General features: G+C 37.4%; 1 long non-coding RNA gene across 1 annotated transcript; it reads right to left on the bottom strand.

Annotated features, from left to right (window-relative positions):
• Positions 1 to 5,304: 5,304 nt before the first annotated feature.
• LOC139142645 (uncharacterized) lies at positions 5,305 to 7,422 on the bottom strand. Its single transcript, XR_011554436.1, has 3 exons — positions 7,044 to 7,422; positions 6,089 to 6,301; positions 5,305 to 5,946 (listed from the first exon to the last, which is right to left on the bottom strand). It is a non-coding gene; the product is annotated as an uncharacterized lncRNA (long non-coding RNA).
• Positions 7,423 to 7,748: the final 326 nt, after the last annotated feature.

Genomic DNA, 7,748 nt, shown 5'->3' with positions numbered 1-7,748 from the left:
TTGAGCGTGGGTGAGTGGACAATACCATACCCAACGGAAGATGGTCCTATCCAATAACGTGATGCAAGCTCCAAACCTGGAGCTTTTTTCCCATGGTTCAAACTACATGGAGTTGATGAAGCCCTAAAATGTTACTTCCTGCACTATTTTATCTGTTTTTGTACAAAATCGCGCGTGTTGTAAACGACGGGGTAAGTGACCACAAAGGTAGCACATATGTAAAAATCTTCCTTGGTGAACTTCCCCTTTAATCACTACTCTACCCCACCGGTTAGGAAACTTGTATTGTTTAGAGGTGTGAATAGGGAGTTTACCACTGGGATGTGCACCCGAAGCCTATGACGTCATAGTGTGCCTTCGTTGTTCTTCGCCCTGGCCTAAGGGAGCCTTCAGAAATTACAGGGGGTTGTGACTGAAGAATTGGGGGGTCAATTTTTAGAAAATGTTCAAGGGGAGGGTCACTTTTTATAAAGCTATCTTGGGGAGGGTCACTTTTGACAGAAACTGATTTTATGGCCAAAACTTTGATTGTCCGTGTGATATTTCCTGAATAGGAAATCACCAACAAAATACGTACACATTATCCAAAGTTTCACAAGCAAAGAAGATGCAGTGGTATCCTACATTAAACACCTTGAACAGTTAAAACTGATAAAAGACAAGAGACAAAAACATATGCAACTGGTGGAAAAGTGTATATCAATTATCAAATGTATATAAATGCAAAGATATTGTCAGTTTTATATTGGAAAATATTGTGCATAGTTCTCTCATAGAACTTTTCAGTGAAATCCAAAATAAAATTTCTTGCACAACCATGGACTTATAACCACTCTAGTTTAATAAAAAACACTAATATAAATAATCAAGCGCACATACATGCACAGATTTACCTAGTTTTGTATTGGAAAAAAATTATTCATAGTTTCATCATGGACCGCCATGCATAGTGAATCAACATTTCGGTGAAATTCCATAATCAAATTTCTTGCACAACCATGGACTTGTAACCACTCTAGTCTAATCAAGAACATTAATATCAATAATCAAGAGTACACAAATACAAGATTTATCTATTGTTGTATTGGAAAAAACTCTTCATAGTTTCATCAAAGACACCATGGATAGTGAACCAACTTTTTAGATGAAATTCAGAAATCAATTTCTTGTACACAAATTCACATGTTACTTCCCACTTCAAGTAAAGTATATTTAAAATATTTATCACAAATAGAAAATGTACAGATATAGCATGTTTTGTGGGGAAAATTGTCAATAATTTGCCTGATTGACTCCATGTATTATGATTTGATATTTTTTGATGAAGCACGAAATCAGCCACATCTTGCCTTCTTATAGTTGCACAGATTACGGTGACCCTCCCTCAAATGTATGAAATACCATATCTCTTCAAAAATTCTCGCGTGATAAATTGCGACTGTGCCTCCAAAAACACCAGCACTCCCTTCTGTAATTTGTCCCTAACATATTAATTGAACCAATTTTGTTATGTAAATTAACTGATACTGTTCCAGTTATTCCTGGGGAGAATACCGCAGTGGTTTGGGGAGGGTCAAGCTTTAGAATGTCCGACAAGAGGGAGGGTCACATTTTAGAGAGAAGGATAGGGGAGGGTCACATTTTACGGTACAGGTGTGCGCGAAATTCCCCCGGCCCAACCCCTGTAATTACTGAAGGCTCGCTAAGCGCCAAGAAAATCGCAAATTCTTCGCATTTTTGAGAGAGACCGGCGTCGTAAAAGCCCTGCACGAAGGATGAAAATGTATACATAACAGAGGAGTAGGTAGTTTCTATCATGATAAGAATTAATGTTTGCGAAAATCGACAGTTGTATGTTGTATAACGGCAGACATATTCACTATTGTATCGCCAGTACAGGTACTGTGTCTTCCGACCCTTCAAATCTCGATGCGTAGTTTTAAAACTGTATATCTCAGAATTAAAGCCGTAGTTTATATCTTTTTTGTTTGCAAATTAAATGATTTTCGACCCTATTTACGACTGTCACGTATGTTATTGCCGACGATGTCGAACTCCGCCATTTTGTTCTTTCGTGTCTGACTCTTTTTTCAAACGCATGGCAATCAGTGAACGGATCATCTAAATTGACGTGCCGATACCACTGATCGCCTGAAGGATGTTTGAAACTTACTGGATGCCACATTTTATGAGTTAATTTCATTTTGCTGTAAAGAAAAAGGCGATCGATTCCGAGACCGTAATATCGCATTGCAGCTGGTCTTTCAAAATGGCGGCGATACTTCCAACCCAAAATATAAGTGCAATATTCAACAAATGTGTTAGTTATGAGTCTTGGCAAACATTTCAAGGCTCACTTAATTGCAATGGCTATTTCATTTATCATTCCATGCTGTTCTTCTTGAAATTTCAGACATTCTTTCGTTTCGGTTAGAGACGGCGGCCATCTTTTTTTGGTATCCGGATCAGGTTGTTTACATTCAAGGTCCTGCCTCTATACCATTCCATTAAAATTACGTGTGCCGCTACTGGTATCCAGTAGGCCAACGTGTAAACTACTCGTAAACACCTTTTGGTCCCAAACATTACGACTAAAACAAGGAAAGGCCAGTTTCCTAACCGGTGGGGTAGAGTAACTGTGCTTTAATGAACAATGATAGGAAATGACTCATGTGTAGGCTGTTTCAGTAACTGCCATCAATCCCACATACAAAAGGTACACTGCATACAAATGAGGTCATGCTTCATAGAACCTCTCTCTTAGATGTGTAGGCTGTTTCAGTTAATACCGCCACTCCCAGACATTTGCAGGATTTTTCCTTCTTCTTGCCTCATTTGCATATTTTGATACTGGCATGTTCATTTGAACAAATTCACATCTCAACCCCTGGGTCTACCTGTACACAATACTAAGATTAGGGAGTTCAGAACCAATATAGTGGCCATACGAATTTATTCACACTGAAAAAAATTATCAATTTTCGAAGTCGTTTTTAAGCAACTGTGGCCAATACGATAAGCTGTATGATGATACCTGTTTATATTAATGAGGTGGCTGTAGCTGTGGGTTAATTGAGGTCAACGTTTCTGCCGATCGATTTCAGATTCATAGGGCGGTACGTACTCTTTTAAACGAACAACTTTGAAAAAATTGTCATTTTAATTATCGTTTTAGTCGATTCCTGTTCATTTTAATTGACGAGCTACCCTTCTGAACTGAATTACAAAAGACGACATCGGCGAGTGCATCGGTATTCGCTCGAGAGGTCGGTCAAACATTATGGCCGATATAAATTAGTTCAGTGTGTGTCGCTGTCCTGGCGATGCGTCATTCGCTTTAGCATTGAAACATTCGTCTTGAAAATGCATAATTCTACGCATAATTCTATGCATAATTTAGCCGATTATACGTATGTTGATCAGTGTGAAATCATTAAACGTTTATTTTTGGTAACGTGATTAACAAATATTAGCGATGCCTACAGTGAAGGTCTGAGTGCCCGTTTGTTAACATATACGGAAAATTTAGCGGCTCGATCTATCATCATGGCTGCTAGTGAAATCCACAGAAAAATATCAGAAACCTTGAAATGTCCAGGTTTTTTTTTTAATAAAGTTTTTAAAACCATAATCTTTAAAAAGGGTAGCAAACTGAGTAGCTGCAGGCCAAATTTTGAATTCATCAAATTTGGTAAAACTTGGACTCAAGGACAACCGTGACTGACATAGGCAAAGCCAAGCCTCAATGTATCCATGGACGTTACGTCCATGGTGATGGTGAACAGCAACAATGTTTGCTTCACGTACCTGGGAATTTGTAACTTTCTAGAAAGGAGAGTAAACTGTTTCAATACATTGCAACTTTGTAGGGAAGAGGGTACACTGTTTCAACATCTTACAACATTGTATAGTTTTCTGTTGAGGAGGCAAGGTCAACGGTCTGCCTAAAAATTCAAAAGCCACTGAAATATAGCCTACGATGATTGCGTCATGGTGACCCACAAAGATAATTTTATTGGGACAAAACAAAACAAAATTGCGTCAAATGTCGCAATGGTGCAGGCTGGCAGAAATACCGTTACATGTTTAAATTTTAGTGTTTTTGTTCAAAGCAGTAAGTAGGTAAATCTTCCCAGAGTGCTCTACGTATTCTATTTAATTTTCTTTAGTACATCAAATGAAAATGCAATCAGGTTAGGGGATAGCAGGTTACTAATGTTTCCCTCCCTTAGCAAAATCACGGCTTTAGCAGTTCAAATAAATGTATGAAGGACAGATAGCATTTTTTGACATTTTGAAAAAGAAATCTTTAGGAAATGCACAGTTATATTGTTGCCATGGTAAAAGGGCATTAATGATGATATAGCAAAAATACTACATGTAGGAATGTACCCAGTTGAATTATCATTGTGATTTAGTTTATTCATGTTAACATCAAGCCATAATTTCAAGCGATATCAGCTAATACAGCTTATTGCAAACCATAGGCATTCCCATGGGCACAAACTGCGTCCCACCTCCCTTACCAAAATTCAGCCTACATTTTGCCTACTTTAGGTAGCCCGTGAAGTGTACATATTTCTCAAAACTATGTATTATCTTTGTACAGAATCAGTAAAAAAAAGATACATGTTTTACACATAGAGTGTACCTATATAGTACACAGAATCCAATGTGATGCTACTTAAAGCTATCCAATATTGGAACGCTTTTGTATACGTAGAGCGTACTTAATTTTAGGGAACCTCCGTGAAAAAAGTATGCATGGAGTGTACTTGTTGTGGAGGGGTAAAAAAAGTGTACACAGGGCGTACTTGATTCATCGAGCATAAAAAGTACACATAATGTATATGCTAATCATCCATTATCACATCGACTGCGGGGGTGGGTGGGGGATGGGGGGTGTGTGATCGATAGGGGTACTCATTCATGCAGTATTGATAAGTTACCTTAGTCTCTTGATGTTGATTGTCAACAGCAACACTCACCTCATTTTCCTGTCTCTTATTCAAAGCACACACTGAAACAATCATATTGCTTAATTAACAACAGTGATCATACTTTAATAACAGTGTGAAAGATATAACAACAACAACAATGCATATTTTGAAAGATGACGTTACCATTACTGTTGTGTGTGTTCAAATATTTGTGTCCTAAAATTTAACTTGTATTTTTAGAAAATTTGTGATGAGCAATTTAGGATATTGTAAGTGACAGACTAACTTATAAACCAATACATTTAAATACTTGCCATTAATTTTAGCACTTATCGGCACTTGTGTAATAAAAAAAATCTTCAAATAAGCATTAATATTTCAAACAGCAGAGTTAAAAATATCATTATAAATGACAATTTCACCAAAAAACTTGAATGTACAAAATGGTGTGAAAAAATCAGTATGACACTGTTGAAGCTGAGGCAAGAAATAAAATTCTTGTGTTCAATTCAGCAGTTTGAAACAAAGAGGTAAAATACAGTTTCTCAGAAGTTTGTTTTATCGGCATGAGTACTGTATTTTGACAACATTATCAAAGTACTGTCAGAAGTGAAAAGGTTTTACAAAATATCCAAACTTGCATTGTTCAGCATGTTGACAAATAGTAAAATTGCTTAATGTACTGTCCTGAGTGATGTCACACTTCATTGTAAGGTAAATGTACATGTGAAAACAGCAGTCCAGTAAAAATGATTGCACAGTTTGAGATGGTTTGTTTTAAGGATAGGTTTCACTGTACTTGCATTGAGAAAAAGTAATGATGAAATGTTCTCTGAGTATGAAGTCTCTGTTGTGTTGAAACAAGTTTGACAGATTCATGGAATGCTTCACTCACTGTTGGTTATATCAGTCAATATCAGTATCCATTTGTACACCAGAATGCTCAGGAAATGTATTGCCATGGATACTGTGCCATCTCCATCGTCACTTCTGCTTCCATCAGTATCTGTTGATCAATAGTTAGATAACAATAGTCAGCATGGACTTCATGTGAGCAAAAATACAAAATACGTTAATTTCACATAAGTTACACTCATTGCACTATGTGAGGGCTTGTAGGGAAAGAGAAAGGAATATATGAAACTTACCAATAATTGCAGAAACAGTATTAGGATCAATGCTTTCACGACAGTTAGCTCCCTTCAAGTTTTTTTCCAACCAGATCCTTTGTTTTGTAGAAGCATTGCAGCAGGAAGAGTGCTGCCTTGGTCCCAGACTCTTTCAGTGTATTCCTTTATCCTTTCATTGTTCATCTGCTGTTCATAAGTAAATACTCTTGAACCAGGTATAACTGCCAGCATCTTCATTGTAAGAAATATTGAATGCAATAAAAATAAAATTAGTATGTGACCTTGTTTATTACAATATTTATGTAATCAAAGTACTTGACAACTTTCACAAAAATGCAGTTTCTAAAAAATATAAAACACATTCACTATGAAGAACTTCATCAGTAAACCTGTACTGCTCAGAATGGCACAGGCAGGTAAAATGTTTGCTACCAAATAGAAAAATAAGTTCTGTCTTTAAAAGCAATTACAGTATTTGCAGTGTACTCTTTCATAAATTTCACATTTATTAATAAGTTGATTTAACGAAAATATGATGATGGAGCTGCATGGTCCATTGATAACATGTTTTCTGGGTCTGTCATGCTGTGGCCATGCAATCCACCGGAATTGTCACAAATGATTGGTTGAAGATGCACGTGATAATGATATGGGCTAGCTCGGAATTAACGGACAATCACTGATACCGTGGAATTTGAATGGTCTGTTATTACGTAACCCTTCCTTACATTGTGGAGACAATGATACAAATTTTCTAACTTATAATCATGGTTCAGTGCGGATATTATACCTCAATGTCTTTCAAAATGTATGGGAATTAGGTCTGATCATAGTTAAGATACAAAGATTGTCGGGTTTTGGCCGGTTTTGTGTATCCATGAACCAAGGTCAAATGCACCAGTGCATACGATGAATAACGATGACTCGAAATATTGCACGACTGAAACCATAAAACTTCATATTGAATACTTACCATGGTCACCAAAGTGAGTAGATACTTTCTTGCCTCTTGATTTTCCCATTGTTAGACGATTTATAGTTCGCTAGAATGAGTTTTTGCGGACGATACGGTTACACTGCTCTCAGCTGCTGTTGATTGAAATCCAGTCTCCAAATCTACCCGCTCCGGGACAATTTGCGCGTGCGCAGTACCGCCAGAATAGGCCAAACCCGGAATTCGAATCGACCACGGTACAAACAAAGCCATGTGCGCAAACGCGCATAGACGTACGTGTATTTCCATACGCGCTAGTACACATGTGGGTTTGTTTGTACCGGCATCACGTGATTATTTGGGCGTACTGAGTCTGTAGAACGCATCGCGTCCTTTTTATTCCGGAGTAGAACCATTAAAACATTCCGTGTCATTGGTTAGATTCGTAATGCAGTGATAAGGTCTTTAGATAATTTCAAACTAAGTGAATCACCTGTTTTTATAGTTTAAACTAACAAATGAACAAAAATTATCCCTCAAATTGGTTCCCAAGCGAAAACTATTATGACAGTTGGATGTTGAACGAAGTGACACTGACCCTTGACCTTTGTGAGAGCCAACGGCAATGCGTGTTGCATACGGTACCATTCATCATACAAACATGGCGGACGCAGTAAACAACAAGGAACAATATCGTCGATCAACTACAAGAAAAACGATCACTGTTTTACCTTTGCCATTTGA

This window comes from Ptychodera flava, chromosome 10, assembly GCF_041260155.1.
Source record: "Ptychodera flava strain L36383 chromosome 10, AS_Pfla_20210202, whole genome shotgun sequence".
Classification (NCBI taxonomy): Eukaryota; Metazoa; Hemichordata; class Enteropneusta; family Ptychoderidae; genus Ptychodera; species Ptychodera flava.
The sequence above is the reverse complement of the archived record's forward strand: the minus strand, read 5'-3'. Positions and strand labels throughout refer to the sequence as shown.